This window comes from Leuciscus leuciscus (genome assembly GCF_965113295.1).
Source record: "Leuciscus leuciscus genome assembly, chromosome: 21".
NCBI classification, from domain to species: Eukaryota; Metazoa; Chordata; class Actinopteri; order Cypriniformes; family Leuciscidae; genus Leuciscus; species Leuciscus leuciscus.
Window position 1 is genome coordinate 1,671,904 of NC_138745.1, and position 20,730 is coordinate 1,692,633.

Below are 20,730 nucleotides of genomic sequence, written 5' to 3' on the forward strand. Positions count from 1 at the left end.
TTTTTATACAAATAATCGATAATTTAGTTAGATTATAGAATTACATTTTATATATATATATATACACTATCGGTCAAAAGTCTGGAATAATTAAGTGTCTTTTGTTCACCAAAGCTGCATTTATTTATAATATATAATATTGTGAAATATTATTACAGTTCAGTACAATAATTACAATATGGGACAAAATAGTAATATTGTGACATTTAAAATAAGTACATTTTAAATAAAAGAAGATAATGTGATGGCAAAAGTGCATTTTCAGCAGCCATAACAGTTATTAGTAATAATTATCAATAATTGTTCTACTTATTATCAATGTTGAATTTTTTTTCAAGATTCTTTGATGAATAGAAAGTTCAAAAGAACAGCATTTAGTAGAAATAGAAATTTTTGTGACTTTACTTGTGTCTTTTGGTCTGTTTAACACATCCTTGTTGAATAAATGTATTAATTCATGTTTTAAATGTTAAAAATTCTAACTTTTGAATGATATAGTGTGTCTCATTATCATAATATGAAGCAGCACAACTGTTTTCTGCAATCAATCTGAAACAGATTTGGACAAAAAAAAAAGAAAAAAGAGAAGATGCATGGAATATTCTTCAATAAATGTAGAGTTTTTGATTGATAAATACTTTATTGATCCCTTTGGAGAAACTGTTTTGCCATGACTAAATGAATACCTACACATAAAGTGATGTTGTGATAAAAGAGATCTAACAAACACGACTTGAGTTTAATGTTTCATCCATTTCAACACTGAACATGTGATTCTAAGATCCTCAGGTGAAGTTTCTGCTTCTGATCTGTTGTTTTACGCTGGTTATTTGTAGAGATCTGGCCTGGACGTGAGATCTGTCCCAGTCGCTACTGTTGCTGAAACACAGCCAGGAAAATGTTCCTCGGTACATCGTGTCCAGTCCAGGCTTCAGCCTCGCGGAGACACGGATAGCATGAAGTCAGCTGGGAGTGAGCAGCGACACCAGAGCTCTTGAACCCGGCGGAGAGAGACGTGAGCAAAGCCGTGAGGAGACGAGTGACAGCCCTGAACCTGGCAAACACACCATCATAGAGTGATTTACAGTAACAGCATCAGTTATGACATGCTGATCATCAGCTAGTGACATCATTTTCTGTGCATGAAAAATAGATTTGAGTGCTGACATCTTTTGGAAAGGAGAGTTTATTTAAAGCACATTTCATACATGATTGTAATATAAAGTGCGTTTGAGAAAAGTATTAGTAATCATAAAAAGGTTCGGTAACAATTTATTTTACAGTGTCCTTGTTACATATGTTACATGTACTAACCATAGTAATAACAGTAAATTATGCATAATTACATGCAACTAACACTCAACCAAACCCTAATCCTAAATGTAACCCTATAGTAAGTACATGTTAATATTACTCAATACTTAAACGTATAAAATGAACCTTAAATGAAGTGTAAAGTAAAAATAAAAGAACAAGTAACGGTAAAGCTTTAAGGTGTCATTTGTTAACATTAATTAATGCATTAGTTATACTCTACAATAATAAAGTTTATTATAATTTTATTATTAATATACAGCATTTATTAACTTTTGTTAGTGTTAGTTAATAAAAACGTTCATGTTCTCAGTGCATTAACTAATATTAATGGATACAACTTTTAAAAATGTATTAGTAGATGTATAAATGCACTTCTTGTTAAGAGCTGCGACTGGTTAATATGGGTGAACAATAAAACATGCATTTCTCACACACAGTAGTCACGGTGCAGGCGAGGCGAAACTAAAGCAAAGAAGGGCTTCCATAACAGCTTCACACACATGAAGACAATACTGGATGTTCAGTAGAGCTAAACTGATGCCGTGAACACACCGGAGAAAACTGAACAAGAAACAGGTGCGCAAAACAAGCAGAAATCAAAACAATAAAAGAAAATCAAAAACCATGTCAACAGATGAACAAGAACATAAAACTCAACCCAGAACAGACGACACAACTTCAACTGTGTGGATCCCAATGTACATCCAGACAATTTTACAGCAATACTTGTGTGTTCACTGAAGACGTTAAGGCTAACACACACCCAGGGACGAGTGCAGCTGATACAGATGACTCACACACTCTCACTCACTCTCTCTCTCTCTCTCTCTCTCTCTCTCTCTCTCTCTCTCTCTCTCTCTCTCTCTCTCTCTCTCACACACACACACGCTCTCTCTCTCTCTCGCCCTCTCTCTCTCGCTTACACACTCTCTCTCTCTCTCTCTCTCTCTCTCTCTCTCTCTCTCTCTCTCTCTCTCACACACACACACACGCTCTCTCTCTCTCTCTCCCTCTCTCTCTCGCTTACACACTCTCTCTCTCTCTCTCTCTCTCTCACACACACTCCCCCCCCCTCTCTCTCTCTCTCTCTCTCTCTCTCTCACACACACACACGCTCTCTCTCTCTCTCTCCCTCTCTCTCTCGCTTACACACTCTCTCTCTCTCTCTCTCTCTCTCTCTCACACACACACTCCCCCCCCCCCCTCTCTCTCTCTCTCTCTCTCGCTCTCTCTCTCTCTCTCTCTCTCGCCCTCTCTCTCTCGCTTACACACTCCCTCTCTCTCCCTCTCTCTCTCTCTCTCTATTTCTGGAGTTTATCTCCAGGCTTTTAGTCCAGCAGCCAAATAAAGAGGGTGACGTGGTGTTGGACGTGGCCTGGAGTCAATTAAACCTTGGATGTTCCTGCATCTCGAGAGACAGGCGTAGAGCTGTAATCTGTAAAAACAGGCGTGTAATTCTGGCGTAATATTGCTGCTTTCAGTGTGTTTCACATGCATGTGTTCATCTATAATAGAGAACAATAATGTCACGCAACGCCACATTTACCTCAGAAATGTTATTAACAGTTCATTAGTTAGCAATAAAAAACACTAGAGATGAGCTTATTTACTGTTAATTATATCTATGAATATATTTATGTATATTCCCTGTATAATTTACAGTATTAGTTGGAAAATTAAAAAAAACTATCAAGCTATTGGTATCGGCAGATATCATTCTGAATAATCGGCTATCAGTGGAGAATTTTGTTAATTTTTAAATAAATGTTGCCATGACATACTGTAGTGTACACACACACACACACACACACACACACACACACACACACACACACACACACACACACACACACACACACACACACACACACACCATCAATTTGTCATGTTGATCTATAATCTCAGAGGAAAGAGGTCTTTTACACAATGTTGTTTCAGCTCCAAACTCGTCCCTAAACTTCAGGATCTTGTCGTCTTAGGCAAATGATTATTATTGTGTGTGTATATATATATATATACAGTATATACACACAAACAAACACATATATACACTACTGCCCATCGGTAAAGGTTATCTTCTCTTCCTTCTTAAATCTGAGCACCAGATCCACACAAGCTTTCAGAATCGCTCTTCTCATCGGTTTCAGCTTCAAATCTCAGATGACACTCATCAGACAGAGACAGTGAGTCACGGACCGAGGAGAGAGACTATCCCCATTTGTTTGTCCAAATATGATCTTTAGCACTAATTTTGCAATTGCAATGTTCAAAATTCAAATGAAATGCATAATGTTTGTTCTTGTTGCAAAAGGACTTTCTCCTGCAACTGAGATCAGCAATCTGAAACGCTGTGACCAGAGGAACACTTATTTGATCAATACCTATTTTCTGGTATAAAAATTAATAAATAATAATAAATAATGGAATGACGGTCCATGTAAACCAAGAGAAAATACCTCTAACTAACAGTCCGGCTGCTGGAGAAATCAACAAACACAGTGTCGACAAGAAAGTTCTTCAATTAATTTAGTAGAGCTACTATAAATATACTGGAGTTTGCATGAAATAATAAATTTTTTTTTTTAAATGTTTTTGAAAAAACAAAAGTTTCTTCTGCTCACCAAGGCTGCATTTATTTGATCAAAAATACAGTAAAAATTGTGAAATATTATTGTAATTTAAAAAAGCTGTTTTCTATGTGTATATATAGTAAAGTGTAATTTATTCCTGTGATCAAAGCTGAATTTTCAGCATCATTACTCCAGTCTTCAGTGTCATATGATCCTTCACAAATCATATAGTTGATTCATTCTAATGATGATTTTTAAATATATTTTATAGTATATTATTTTTTATATTTTTAAAAATATGAAATAGAAAACAGTATTTTACATTGTAATAATATTTTACAATATTGCTGTTTTTACTGTATTTTTGATCAAATAAATGCAGCCTTGGTGAGCAAAAAACAAACAAATATATAAAAAACATATATATATATTATAGAATATAAAAAGAAACATGTTTAAACTTCTCTCTGATGCAGTTGTTAGTGAGATAATTCCTAAATCACTAAAGATTGCTTAGTTTTAAACCTGCTGACAAATGCTAATTTGTTTCTTCACGCTCACAGAACTTTCCTGAGTCGAGTCTGAGAAAACGGCAGGTAATAAATGAGCAGAGACTCACTTTAGCTTAATCAATAACTCTCTCTGTGCGATATAAACCACTGATTAAACTCAGACGAGAGATATTCTACAGCAGATCCTCATCATGAGGACGTTTATGAGCGTTGGTTTGATGGATTCCCTGTCAGGTGATCGACTGAGATGTCTTTTACAATCAAGAGCCTTAAAACACTTACATAATGATGTACAGATAATGTGCCGTTCCAAGAAACAGTTTTGGTTAAAGCAATACAAAAACTGAGGGAGAAAAACACACATAATATGCTCCAAAAACATCCATTAAACGCTGTTAGTTTCCCGGCTCTGTCAGACTTCTCGTGTATATATGAAGATTTTTGTGATAAATTTAAAATGTTGTTTGATATACTTATAATAAATGACTAAGTCAATAATTCTTCATGGAACGAGTAGATTATTCACTCATAAAATAATTTTGCAGCATCGATATTCTACTGTTTTTGCTGTAGCACACTAAAGTTAACTTGTTGAACATGCACTATTTAATGTAATATTTAATGTAAAATATAGTACTTTTAAAAGAAAATTAAGGTAAATATGTATAGTTATCAACACAATTTAATTTAATAATGTTTTATTAATTTGTTTGACAACTGAGTAAACTACTTAATTATGTACATGATACAAATGACAAGTTTATACTGTAGTTTATACTGTAGTTTATACTGTAGTTCATACTGTAGTTCATAATGTAGTTTAGTTTATACTGTAGTTTATACTGTAGTTCATAATGTAGTTTAGTTTATACTGTAGTTTATACTGTAGTTTAGTTTATACTGTAGTTTATACTGTAGTTTATACTGTAGTTCATACTGTAGTTCATAATGTAGTTTAGTTTATGCTGTAGTTTATACTGTAGTTTATACTGTAGTTTATACTGTAGTTCATACTGTAGTTCATAATGTAGTTTAGTTTATACTGTAGTTTATACTGTAGTTTAGTTTATACTGTAGTTTATACTGTAGTTTATACTGTAGTTCATACTGTAGTTCATAATGTAGTTTAGTTTATACTGTAGTTTATACTGTAGTTCATAATGTAGTTTAGTTTATACTGTAGTTTATACTGTAGTTTAGTTTATACTGTAGTTTATACTGTAGTTTATACTGTAGTTCATACTGTAGTTCATAATGTAGTTTAGTTTATGCTGTAGTTTATACTGTAGTTTATACTGTAGTTTATACTGTAGTTCATACTGTAGTTCATAATGTAGTTTAGTTTATACTGTAGTTTATACTGTAGTTTAGTTTATACTGTAGTTTATACTGTAGTTTATACTGTAGTTCATACTGTAGTTCATAATGTAGTTTAGTTTATACTGTAGTTTATACTGTAGTTCATAATGTAGTTTAGTTTATACTGTAGTTTATACTGTAGTTTAGTTTATACTGTAGTTTATACTGTAGTTCATACTGTAGTTCATAATGTAGTTTAGTTTATACTGTAGTTTATACTGTAGTTTATACTGTAGTTCATACTGTAGTTCATAATGTAGTTTAGTTTATACTGTAGTTTATACTGTAGTTTAGTTTATACTGTAGTTTATACTGTAGTTTATACTGTAGTTCATACTGTAGTTTGTACTGTAGTTATACTGTAGTTCATACTGTAGTTTAGTTTATACTGTAGTTCATACTGTAGTTCATACTGTAGTTCATACTGTAGTTCATACTGTAGTTTATACTGTAGTTTAGCTTATACTGTAGTTCATACTGTAGTTCATACTGTAGTTCATACTGTAGTTCATACTGTAGTTTAGTTTATACTGTAGTTCATACTGTAGTTTATACTGTAGTTCATACTGTAGTTCATACTGTAGTTTAGTTTATACTGTAGTTCATACTGTAGTTCATACTGTAGTTTATACTGTAGTTCATACTGTAGTTCATACTGTAGTTTATACTGTAGTTTATACTGTAGTTTAGTTCATACTGTAGTTCATACTGTAGTTTAGTTTATACTGTAGTTCATACTGTAGTTTATACTGTAGTTTAGCTTATACTGTAGTTCATACTGTAGTTTATACTGTAGTTTATACTGTAGTTCAAACTGTAGTTCATACTGTAGTTCATACTGTAGTTTATACTGTAGTTTAGCTTATACTGTAGTTTATACTGTAGTTTATACTGTAGTTCAAACTGTAGTTCATACTGTAGTTCATACTGTAGTTTATACTGTAGTTTAGCTTATACTGTAGTTCATACTGTAGTTCATACTGTAGTTTATACTGTAGTTCATACTGTAGTTCATACTGTAGTTTATACTGTAGTTCATACTGTAGTTTATACTGTAGTTTATACTGTAGTTCATACTGTAGTTCATACTGTAGTTTATACTGTAGTTCATACTGTAGTTCATACTGTAGTTTATACTGTAGTTCATACTGTAGTTTATACTGTAGTTTATACTGTAGTTCATACTGTAGTTCATACTGTAGTTTATACTGTAGTTTATACTGTAGTTTATACTGTAGTTTAGCTTATACTGTAGTTCATACTGTAGTTCATACTGTAGTTCATACTGTAGTTCATACTGTAGTTTAGTTTATACTGTAGTTCATACTGTAGTTTATACTGTAGTTCATACTGTAGTTCATACTGTAGTTTAGTTTATACTGTAGTTCATACTGTAGTTTATACTGTAGTTTAGCTTATACTGTAGTTCATACTGTAGTTTATACTGTAGTTTATACTGTAGTTCAAACTGTAGTTCATACTGTAGTTCATACTGTAGTTTATACTGTAGTTTAGCTTATACTGTAGTTTATACTGTAGTTTATACTGTAGTTCAAACTGTAGTTCATACTGTAGTTCATACTGTAGTTTATACTGTAGTTTAGCTTATACTGTAGTTCATACTGTAGTTCATACTGTAGTTTATACTGTAGTTCATACTGTAGTTCATACTGTAGTTTATACTGTAGTTCATACTGTAGTTTATACTGTAGTTTATACTGTAGTTCATACTGTAGTTCATACTGTAGTTTATACTGTAGTTCATACTGTAGTTTAGTTTATACTGTAGTTCATACTGTAGTTTATACTGTAGTTTATACTGTAGTTTATACTGTAGTTCATACAGTAGTTTAGTTCATACTGTAGTTCATACTGTAGTTCATACTGTAGTTTATACTGTAGTTTTTTACTGTTTACGGTTTGTGTTCTGTGTAAATTATTATATTTTGGATGTATAAAGTATCAGCACTAGTGGCCAAACATGTTGAACATGCATTATAAAAATATAAATGATTATATTTTAAAATATAAAATATAGTCATATTAAAAATATATTTAATGAAAAATAACTAATAAATATATAAATAAAAATTTTCTACACAATTTTTTGATTTATTTAATTTATGTTTTATGAAAACTCATTCATTGTTTAGACTTTGTTTGTTTTTACATTTTTTGTTTTTGTACAAATTAAAAGAAAATACTATTTCAGTCTTTCTAAATTTCACATCTAATTCTGCGTGTTACTTGCCATTTCTTTGTAATTATTTGTGGAATTTACTAGCAATTTCTGAGTTAAAATGGTTAAATCCTTTATCATTTATGTGAATAGTTATTTTTAGCGCTGTGAGAGATTCTTCTGTCCTGTTCTTCACTGTAACTGACCTTGATCTGACCAGGACGAGCTTCAGCACAATTAACTGATAATACAGTCATCAACCAGATCATAAACTTCCAGCATTACTGCATATCTCACAGCAGCGGACATATCTGTGCCATTACCTTCAGCATGTTTCCCCATCACACACACACACACACACACACACACACACACACACACACACACACACACACACACACACACACACACACACACACACACACACACACACACACACACACACACACACACACACACACACACACACACACACACACACACACACACACACACACACACACACACAAGCTCACACTATCTCTCACACGCACACACACACACACACACACACACACACACACACACACACACACACTTCCAGTTTTTTAAATGTTACGTTTAAATGAACGTTAAAGAAACATTCCATTGTATCATTCTTCAAACATTATGAGAATGTTACTTTTGAATCTTTTCTGAACGTTCTGAAACGAGTAGTAACATTTAAAAAATGTTAAACGAACATCCAACTAAAACGTCTCAGAAAAACGTTCCATGAATTATTTATAAAAAAATTATTTGTGCTAATGTTTTAAGAACATTATTAAAGACCAGATAAAAGCGTTTGTTCATAACTTTAAGAGAACCTTTGCAGAACGTTCCCTTTTAGCTGAGTAGGTATTATAATCTGACCACTTTTAGATTACTTTTGACCTAACTTGTTTATCACACATATTTGAATAGGATAATCATGAACCATATTGATAAAACGAAATTATTCTTGGCTACACACTTTATTTTAAGGTGTCTTTGTTACACTGTAATTATATTCTGTAATTAGGCTACAGAATATCTCATTGTTATTATATATCCAAAAGAGAACTGTTTTGATCAACTCCCAAAAGTTAGAAGTTAAGTGCACTGAAATACCATTCTAATTACTAGTAAAAGTACCTTTACAAGAAGCCTATTGCCTATTTCAGGGTTTTTCCTGGCTCAAAAGGAGGCGGAGATGGTAAAATCATAATAATGTATTTTAATAATAAGATAATTAAATGTGTATTTTTTTGTAGATCATCATATAGCCTAATGTGTTTCCCACATTTTTTGGTTGGTGGAGTTTGGTACCTCTAGGGGGGTCCGGGGACATGCACCCCCGGAAGATTTTTTTTTACATTTTAAAGATAAATTCATTAATCTGGTGCACTTTGAGTCACCCGAATCCACTATTAAAAATAAATAATGCACCCACAAACCGCCTATATTTAGATATCTGCATCTGATCATCACATTACAATTATTCAAATTCTCAGTGTTAAGCATGATAATATGGTAACATATCACACTGAAGTAGGCTGATTTAAAATGAACATTTATTTAAAATAAAAGTTCTTCTTTTGGCAAAATTACATTTCCTTAATAGCCTAAACAGAGGCTTTACTCCCTTCAAGCTTAAATTGTCAATGTTTCATTACATCACTGTTTGAAAACACTCAGAATCATTTTTTGTACCTTTATAAAGGGCATTTTCCCCTAATTGTATTAAATGTATGCTCCATCTTTCATTTCAAATTCTTAAATTTGATAAATATATTCAATTAAAATAATTAGACACTAGGCTGTTACCAATAAAATTAAATAATTTACATTGAAAAATTATAACTGTATTAAATTAGATTATTTTAAATATTTTTGAATATACAAATAAGGAATGTTGATAAGAATGATACTTTATGAAACTAGCGTTTTGTCATTCAACGTTGACACTTGCTTGAGAAGTTGAAGTCGTTCTCTATCTCCGTTGCTTCTAGACGCGGTGGTTAAAAATGGTACGGTCCACAATAGGGGTGTCTGAAATCGCTTTACATTAAAATGTTCCTACAGTGAAAATAGGAGTTGACTTGTATTGTAACTGTAATTATATTTTTTCACAATATCAGAAAAATTATCTGACCCCCCCAAAAACTGATATTTCTGTCCCTTTGGGGGGGAATTCGAACTATGACTACATGTACTTACTATGGTTAGGATTGGTGTTTGGTTTATGGTTACATACATGTAATTATGCATAATTTATAGTTATTACTACAGTAACATGTAACACATGTAACGGACACTGTAAAATAAAGTGTTACATTTTTTATTTTTTTATTTTTTGTTATCAGCAACATGGTGTTTAACACTACATTGTCAGTTTCCCAAATTCATTAATTAAACCTAAAAAAAAAATCATGAAAATAAATATATAATTTAAAAATAAATGCAATCAAAATAAAACACTTGCTAAAAAAATTATTTAAAAATATTTGTTAATGCCGTGTTCCCTCTCAATTTCCCGTGCAATTAGTCACTTTTTAGAAAGGAAAATTTAAAAGTTAAAAAAAGAAGAATTATTAATTCTGACTAATTAACTGCCATTTTATGAATATTAAGAAATCATGTAATCGATAAAAAAGTAACGGCTCTCTGATTTTGGAGCAGTGTAATTACAAGTATTTGATTTTGGAATCTGATTATGTAATCCAGATGATACGCATGCGGACGTTAACCTCTGTAATAAAAGCTGACTTTTGAAGTGCAATATGATTTTTTTGACATAATAGTCTCCATTCTGCTTAAAGCCATTATCACGAGAGCGTACTGAATGAATCCTTTGTGAGTTCGCCTGAATTACGTGTATCGTCACAGATGATGCTATGGCTTTAAACCATTACTAACACAAACCTGACATCAGAAGTTATATAATTGATTCATTTCTTTGAGCAGCAGACGGGTCACTCCAGGCTGGGCTTCCGTCTCTCACAATGACTCATTCTGCTGGATGGGCAATCCTCCCGCAGACACACACACACACACACACACACACACACACACACACACACTCACACTCACACTCACACACACGTATGCGGCTGCAGGGATCCTGCAAAGACCTCGGAGAGCCGGTTTGTTCTGAGCTTAGCAGAGCAGAATTAATCTGAGACAAAGCCCAGCTCTGTGAACTGTAATTGCGTTCCGATTAGCCAACATATTTCAAGAAATGCATAACAAATGAGTGTGAACTTTGTGCTTAATTGTTGGCTTCTGCAGTCAACTTCTGATAATACTTGAAATTGCATCTATTATGTGTGTCAGTGCAGCTTCCATTTGTGACGATGCTTCACACAAGAATGGTGGTGGTGGTGGCGCAATGGATAAGACACATGCCTTTGGTGTGAGAGACCCGGGTTCGAATCCACTGTGAGACACCAATGTGTCCCTGAGCAAGACACTTAACCCCTAGTTGCTCCAGAGGCGTGCGACCTCTGACATGTATAGCAATTGTAAGTCGCTTTGGATAAAAGCGTCAGCTAAATGAATAAATGTAAATGCAAGAAAATGTGCAAATTCACCTCAGTTTTAACACAAGGCTTCCAGCTGTTTTACCTGTACAAAAAAGTCTGTCATTTTGCTTGATATTGCAAACTGGTATTTGTTATCGTGCATTAAAAGAGAATTATCCTTTTTTTAGCAGTTTATTCTTCATTTCCCTACAGCAACTAATGAATCAGAATCACATTCACAGAAAACGGCCTTTACTTCTGCATTGCAAAATAGGGAGGATACAGTGGGGTCCAAAATTCTGAGACCGAGTGAAAATGTGAAAATTAATGTTAAATAATTATGCCAAAATGTTTGTAACACTTTAGAATAAGGTTCAATTTGTTCCGTTTGTTCCAACAAATGTTCCATGTAGTCCAGTTATTCCATTGTTCTTTTTTGTTCCATTTGTACTATTTGTGCTATTTGTACTATTTGTACTATTTGTACTATTTGTACTATTTGTACTATTTGTACTATTTGTTCCATTTGATCCAAGGTTCCAAACCCACAGCGCATATATTTATTGAATCACAGCCTTTGTGATTTCCCCCCCCCATTTTTTCATTTTTCCATTTTGTTCCATTTTGTTCCATTTGATCCATTTGATCCATTTGATCCATTTGATCCATTTGATCCATTTGATCCATTTGATCCATTTGATCCGTTCCATTTGTTCCATTTGTTCCATTTGTACTATTTGTGCTATTTGTACTATTTGTACTATTTGTACTATTTGTACTATTTGTACTATTTGTACTATTTGTACTATTTGATCCAAGGTTCCAAACCCACAGCGCATATATTTATTGAATCACAGCCTTTGTGATTTTTTTTCATTTTTTTTCATTTTTTCATTTTGTTCCATTTTGTTCCATTTTGTTCCATTTGATCCATTTGATCCATTTGATCCATTTGATCCATTTGATCCATTTGATCCATTTGATCCAAGGTTCCAAACACACAGCGCATATATTTATTGAATCATAGCCTTTGTGATTTTACAATAGCACTATGCTATATTACCATTTTAAATCTATCAAATTTTAATATATTGTACTGCTTTAGTAAACGTTTGATCGTGCGGTTCATGGATTCTTGTCCGTGGAATGACCCCCATTTTTTTAGTTAAATCTTTTTTAGCTTACATTTTAGTTAAATCTTTCAGATTTTTAAAAACTGTTTGCTAAACCTTTCTGCCAGGTTTAAATATTTCTCTGTGGTCTCAGACCTAGCTATATTTCCACTCTTTCTATACATATGCACTTTCAAATATGACCGGTTGAAGTGTTCTCAATTAGTGCCGGTCACTTATATCAGATCATATATTACCTGGACCACACATGAACAAATATTGATTTTGTTTTACAAAATGTGTCATACAGTTTTTCCACTATAGTGCTGACAGTGAATCATTCACCTTGTGTGTGTTAGATGTTTGTGTGCGTCTGAACGAGGCGGTGTGATTAATAGCCAGTTTTGCATATAGATTGAATTTGGGCTGAACTCATGAAACACCCATGGCAGCATTTCATGTCAAAACAATCCATGCCTTTCTGTGCTTTATCGCTGAGCACAGAGAGATATTACATAAGGCAATCCCAGTAATGCATCCTGGGCAGGGATTTACAGAGCGAGATGAAGGACTAGTTACTCGACACTAACCCACCGGCTACAGCCTTTACTCACACGCCAACTACTCACGTGTGAAATGATGGACGGCCAAATGAAAGGGGCATTTATTATCATATTTATGTGCTGTGAGTGTTCATATTCAGTGTGCTTTTATTTGTTGAGTCAAGTCTCCTTCATTTATACAGCGCTTTTACAATATAGACTGTTTCAAAGCAGCTTTACAGTGATAATAGGAGATTACAGTAGCAGAGATTGTTAAGGCTTTACAGCAGCTCTAGAATAAAGTTATATTCGTTCTAACAGAAAATAGAAAACTTTTAATGCGTTCTGGCCGTTCATTTGCACAACAGCAGTGTTTAGTGCTCGAGTGGCTAAGTGATAAGATTGAATGTTAAAGTCAATGTGAATCAATTCCCAATCCACTTTACTTCTAGAATAAGATTTTACACGTCAGGAATTGAGTTGATCATGTAAAGTGAGCATTAATTGCAATTGCAGTAATGTGCAATTATCAGCCCGTCAATAATGATCTGCTTATTGGTATCAGCCTTGTGCATCACTAAATGAATCATTAACAATGAGGCCAGAAACATGCATTAACAATTTTAATGTTTTAACGGAGTACCAAAAACAAACGGATGCCAGTTATTCCTGTAGTTTCACAAAAACAGAACCCTTTTAATGAGCAGAACATGGACAGGTGTCGTTATCCCCTGTCGAAAGAGACATGAAACACATGAATCACACGACTGTTACGCTTATTCACACACAGCTCAGTGTTTGTGCATGAGAGAAAGTACAGTAGCAGGTGAAGAGAGAATCACACTCTCCTTATTCTTCTAGACATTTCCCTGTAGGAGCTAATGAATCAGAGTCACGTTCACAGACAAACAGCCTGAGCTTCTGCAATGCAAAATAAGGAGGATACGGTGGGGTCCAAAGCCTGAGACCAAGAGAAAATGCTTCATTTTTCCTGTGAAAATCAATTAATGATGTAATAATTAATTATTAGGTTCCATTTGTTCCATTTATCCCATTCATTACAGCCGTTTCATTTGTTCCATTGTTTCATTTTATTAAACTTCTGTTCCATTTGTTCCATTTGGTTCATGTGTCCCATTTTTATCATATTTGTTCCATTGTTCCATTTGTTCCATTCATTACAGCTGTTCCATTTTGTTTCATTTGTTCCATTTGTTGATGAGATTGATGGTTGAGAATCGTGTTTCGTCTTTCCTTCTTTTTGAAAAACAATGTTGAGCCAGTTTTCAGTGTCAGATCTGTGTGCTTATGTCTACATGAGCTGCTTATATTCTGCACATACTGTAAGTATACTATACTCTAGTATAATGTTCATCTCTTAAAGGGACAGTTCCCCTGAAAATGAAAGTTCTATGACTTTTTATCCCTCATGTTGTGCCAAACCTTTATGCTGTTATTTATTCATGGAACATTGACATTTTTATTGATCCCAGGCTGTCGAGCTCCAGAAAACACCATAAAAGTAGAAACAAGAAAAAGAAAAGAAAAAAAAAACTTCTGGGAAGGTTCTCTCAAAGTTATGAACAAACATTCTTCCAGAAACATTAATAGAATGTTCAATCAAAACATTATTTCTGGAAAGTTCATGGAATGTTTTTTTTTTTCTCAGTCAGATGTTCATCTAATGTGTTTTAAATGTTGCTACTTGTTTCAGAGAACATTCAAAAGTAACGTTCCACAATGTTAGAAGAATGATCAGATGGCATGTTCAGAGTTCAGTGATGTAACACACATTCGAATGCACTATTTTTATTCTGCTTTTACTGTATATTGTTTTTTGACCTTTTGGAGCTTGACAACCTGTTTCTCTGTGAGGATTCTCTGAAAATAATTATTGTTATTGTGTGTGTGTGTGTGTGTGTGCGTATGTTTGTGTGCATATGTGTGTGTATGTGTATATTTACAGACTAAATAACAGCATACAAGTTTTCATTTTGTGAACTATTTCTTTAAGTAACTTACTGTAAAACTGATGAAGAAGACATTTTTAGAAACGCAAAGGTTCATGAAGCCAGAAGAAAGAGACCCTCGATCTCAGACACACACACACACACACACACACACACACACACACACACACACACACACACACACACACACACACACACACACACACACAGAGACACACACACACACACACACACACACACACACACACACACACACACACACACACACACACACACACACACACACACACACACACACACACACACACACACACACACACTTTCCTCCTCCAGCACTTCAGATTGTCAGACTCATTTTGATGACAGTTTTTTATTGATCCCAGGCTGTCGAGCTCCAAAAAACACCATACAAGCTGAAAAAGAAATGGTTCTCTCAAAGTTCTGAACAAACGCTCTTCCAGTAACATTACAGTTTTTCCCAGTTGCTAACACACTAAAATGACATGCGCTGCACAGTTATTTAAACTGACACACACAGAGCAACACCTCGTCTCAAGTCTCCAAAAGTCTGAACACATTTTCTGCTTTACACACATTTTGCAATTCAAAATGGCACTTTTTACAGTTTTTCTTGAACGCTTTAACACCGTCACCAGGCGTTTGAGCTAAAATTCACAAGCAATATAACTTACCAGTTTTGGAAATGTTGTTTTGAATTTATTACACCAGTGTGTGAGACTATGTTGTAGTGTGTGTGTCTGAGAGTGAATGGTTTTGAGTGTAGAGCTTCATTTTGACCAGAAAATAAGATGTTTGTGGAACTGGGTGAGACGTCATGGATTTGTGTTTACAGTTTTGAGAATACAAGGCATAGTTTTAAGAAATGCGTTTAAGCAATCGAGAAAAACTGTAATTCTCTGAACACGGTTCTCTGCATAACACACACAATCCGACATAAAGTCATGTTTGCCATTTCAAAACACTGCCATTCAAAATGACACTCCATGATCTGATTGGCCGATACATGTGTCACCTGACCAAACTCCTCAATGCTTAACTGTTAACACTTCAATCTTTTTCAGTTTACTGTGTTTTGTGAGCATATCTGTGTTCAGTCCAGTGTTAATATTTCTGCTGTGTGTGTGTTGCACTTGTTTGGTAAAAAAAAAAAAAAAAAAAAAAAAAAAAAAAAGTTTCAACAGCATGGAGAGGGGGTTCAGTGAAAAATCGGCAGCTGGCAGCAGGAAGTAGCTGCCACTGGCAGCAGGAAGTAGCTGCCGTTGACAGCCGGAAGCCCTGCCATATTAGGAGGGACCTGCCATTTCTTGGCAGCCAATCAGTATCGTCCAACGTAGTAGCAACCAATCACATTTACCTGGAAGTCAAGCGAGAGCAGCGCCGGCGAATCTTCAGTAATGGCCGCGGTATTTGGCTCGGTAAGTTCGTATATTATCAGATTAATAAATAATTGTTGCTCTGTACGTTGGAGTTGAACTTTTATGTTAGAGACAGTGTATCTGTGTCTACTTAAGTTGAATTGGTTAATTTAATCATTTGTAGAAACGCAGCTTGTGCACCTGGTTTGTGAGGGGCTATCATTAACTCCAAATACTAACTTACGTTACCATTATCATTAAATATTAGCGTTTGTTAACATGTTAACTTAATCTATTGATTAGAATAAAGCTCATGCTGATTTATTGGAATTGACAAGCTCAGCCTTGATGATACACGTGCAACGCTAACAAAACATATCCCAAATTATCTAACTTATGTTTTAATACAAAACACCATTTTAATCAACATTACTTCACCATATTCTAAACTTCTGTTTTTTTGTAGTTTCACCAAGTTCACCACAGCCTGTCACAGATTGCTGGGGATGGACAAGCATATGTGCCAGGAAGGAAACCCCAGATTTCCAGTTGCAAAACCAACCAAACTCACTGGTATGTTTTCACATAATGAACATAATGTTCAAATGTATTATATCCTGTCTTGATCAAAGCAGGCAAAAGGCATTCTGTTTTTTATCTCTTTTTTTTTTTTATACAAATTCTAGATTGTATCGAAAATTTGACATTTCAGTGTCTGTTTATTTTCTTAGTTTGATCATGTTTTGGATGGGACCCAATCACCAGATGAGACCAGAATATATATATATATATATATATATATATATATATATATATATATATATATATATATATATATATATAATTATTTTATATATATCTATTCAAAATATACTGGAACTGTTCACTTTTTCCATATAACTTTCACCCCCAGTTTCACAGACAAGGCTCAAACTAGTCCCAGACTAAAATGCATGTTTAACTGAAAGCAAATTACACTTGTGTATCTTAAAATATCAGTGCCATTGTTTCTTTTAAGATTCACAACAGTAATGTTTTTTCTAAGGCATATTTATAAAAGTCCTAATTGCACTAAGGCCTAATCCTGGCATAATCTAAACCCTATCTGTGAAACCGGGCTTCAAAGTTTTACATATTAGTCCAGTGGTTCAGTTCAACACTTTGTTCTCTGGCTTTAGATAGGCATAGACAGTGGCATTTAAAAAATAAATTACACCTGCTCCCTAGTTCAGGTATGCTACTGTCTACTGCTGCAACATGGCTAAGTGGTTCAACACCAATGTGTCCCTGAGCAAGACACTTAACCCCTAGTTGCTCCAGAGGAGTGCGACCTCTGACATATATAGCAATTGTAAGTCGCTTTGGATAGAAGCGTCAGCTAAATGAATAAATGTAAATGTAAATGTAAACACGGAGTTCATCTCTCTCTTTCTCTCATGTGTATAAAATAACTAACTTTTTCCCCCTTCTTTTTAAGCTCAATTGCAATAAAGATGGATCCGGGATCTTGGAAGCTTGTTAAAAATAAGGTATTGATTTCATGTTACAACAATTTTGATTTCTTTACTATCTTTAGTGTATAAATAAAATGTTAGTTTTTCCATTTAGATTTTTTTTTCCAGGATGTTCCAGCTCAGTTGGGATCTGTGGACTGCAGTGTATTCATGCTAATGGTAAGTTATTACGGTGGTTTTGTTTCCCCATAACATTTATTTTACGGATAACCCAACATCCATAATTATCAAAAGACATCAGGCTGATCCCAATGAATTTTGTTTTTCAGGTGTGTGTGTGTGTGTGTTAAGGTTAGTGATGTCACTAGCCCAGGAGGAAGCTTGTGTAGTCCCCACCAGTTGTTTGTTGTAGTCCTTAAAGTGATTTCTGTAAAAAATAAAATTTAAAAAAAGTCTCCCTTTGCTTTGAACTTTTATCGTCGTAACTTATTCATATTGCAGATATTGTTTATGCTCTGACAGCAACATTACTCTAAAGTTTCTTTCTTTCTTTCTTTCTTTTTCTAACATCTGTCTTTCTTTATTTTCTTTCTTTCTTTTTCTAACGTATGTCTGTATTTCTTTCTAACTTATCTTTTTCTAACATCTGTCTTTCTTTATTTTCTTTCTTTCTTTTTCTAACGTATGTCTGTATTTCTTTCTAACTTATCTATCTTTTTCTAACATCTGTCTTTCTTACTAATCTTAAGGTTACAGGGGTTAAACACTATGTGATCTGATTCACAGAATTGTACTTTTATGTGTATTTCTTTAAAGTGAACATTATCTGTACTACTTTTGGAGGAACTGTGATTCCATTGTGTTTTTGTGTGTGTGTGTTGAATGCTCTGTGCAGGTCTTGTGATATGCAGCAGCTGACCCCAAGACGCCTTTCTACGACCTCCGAGGTCATCACCGGACCATCTTGGACTCGGATGACAATGTCGACTTACCCCTCCTATCTATCCATAAGTGTAGAATTGTTTTAACTTTGTTCTTTTGCCAATGAGAAGTAGCCAACCGGTATTTACTGATGTCAATCATGCCCTTGGAAATGGTATAACTGGTGTGAGATTTTGTGTACAGTAGAGTCTCTGGCCTGCAACCCCGTGAGACTTTGACGCCTGGCTCTACCAATGAAACTATTCTTCAGTAAATTTTTACTTATTTGATTGAACCTCACGACTCCTGGTCTTCTTTCATCATATCTGGTCCTGGGTCTTTAAGCTGTTATCCCCTAACACTAGAAACATTGTAAATCATGTTAAACCATGCTAGAACATTGTAAAACGTTTTCAAACTTTCTTTTTCAAGCCAACTTAGTTTTTTATGAACTTTAACATCTAGTTCAGAATTGTTCATTCTGATTTCAGAACAACAAATATCAAGCCTGTTTTCAAAGTTACAGCTGTTTTATAAAACAAAGACAAGAATGTATTGAAATACTACAAATGTAAAACTGAACTTAAATGATAGCAAAATATGATTTTTAAATAAAGGTCATTGAGAAAATGTTTTTTTTTTCTTCTTTTAGACATGACTTTCATTATTTGTTTAATGAATGTTTATGTACGTTTAATAAATATACAATATTATTATATAGGCATTCATTTATGTATATATTTCATTATTTGACAAACATGTACACAAATTATATTTATACACGTACAAATTCATAATTTCAAGTGTAGCTTAATGTTTGTTTTTTTGTACTGTCTATGATCTTCGTTACTTAATTTATATTTGATAAACCTTTTTAAACCAATTACAAAATAATTACAAATTTAAGTAATTTATTTAAATAAGTACTAAAATGATATATATACATTGATATAATAATTTATTTGCCTTGCTAAAAGCGGCATCCACCTCCGACTTCCGGTTATTAGCGGCAGCTGACGTCAGCTGCCAGTGGCAGCTACTTCCTGCTGCCAGCTGCCGATTTTTCGCTGAACCCCTACTGACAGCATGTGTGTGTCTCTGCAAATATTTCTGTGCATTTGAACAATCTGAATAATTTTCTACAATTTGAACTATTTTAGTATTATGGCGAAGCACACTGAAGATGAGAGCGCTCTTCATTACACCCATCAGTGTGTCGTTGATCAGACACAAATCTGCTAATATGAATGAAGTGTGTGCCATCTCCTGCAAAAGTTTGATTTTGTATAATGCTATATGTAGTTTTGGTTCATTCTGCAGGATATATGAGGTATTTTGCAGTTTGGGTGTGTGGTTGTGTGTGTTGTGTTCAGTATTTTGATAAAACCAGCCTAATTTGCAAAATGTTGTGTTAGCAATCGGAAAAAACTGTAATAGAACGTTCGTTCAGAACATTATTTTTACATCCTTCATGGAGTGTTTTTTTTTCTTTCTGAAACGTATCAGTTGGATGTTCATCTAATATTTTTTAAATGTTTCTACTTGTTTCAGAACATTCAGAGAACATTCAAAAGTAATATTCCATAATGTTAGAAGAATGATCAGATGGAATGTTCAGAGTTCAGTGATGTAACACACATTTCAAATGCACTATTTTTATACTGCTTTTATATTGTTTTTTGACCTTTTGGAGCTTGACAACCTGTTTCTCTGAAAATAATTATTGTTAGTGTGTGTGTGTGTGTGTGTGTGTGTGTGTGTGTGTGTGTGTGTGTGTGCGTGCGTGAGTATGTCAGTGTGCGTGCGTGCGTGCGTGCGTGCGTGTGTGTGTGTGTGTGTGTGTACGTGTGTGTGTGTGTGTGTGTGTGTGTGTGTGTGTGTGTGTGTGTGTGTGTGT

General features: G+C 34.1%; 1 long non-coding RNA gene across 2 annotated transcripts; it reads left to right on the top strand.

The window, feature by feature from the left end:
• Positions 1-16,922: 16,922 nt before the first annotated feature.
• On the top strand, positions 16,923-19,465 carry LOC309485674. 2 transcript variants are annotated; one of them, XR_014201251.1, is made up of 4 exons: positions 16,923-17,031; positions 17,936-17,987; positions 18,067-18,131; positions 18,808-19,465. It is a non-coding gene; the product is annotated as an uncharacterized lncRNA (long non-coding RNA). The 2 variants fall into 2 exon arrangements; XR_014201252.1 differs by lacking the exon at positions 18,808-19,465 and adding an exon at positions 18,242-18,334 and having other exon boundaries at positions 18,067-18,135.
• Positions 19,466-20,730: the final 1,265 nt, after the last annotated feature.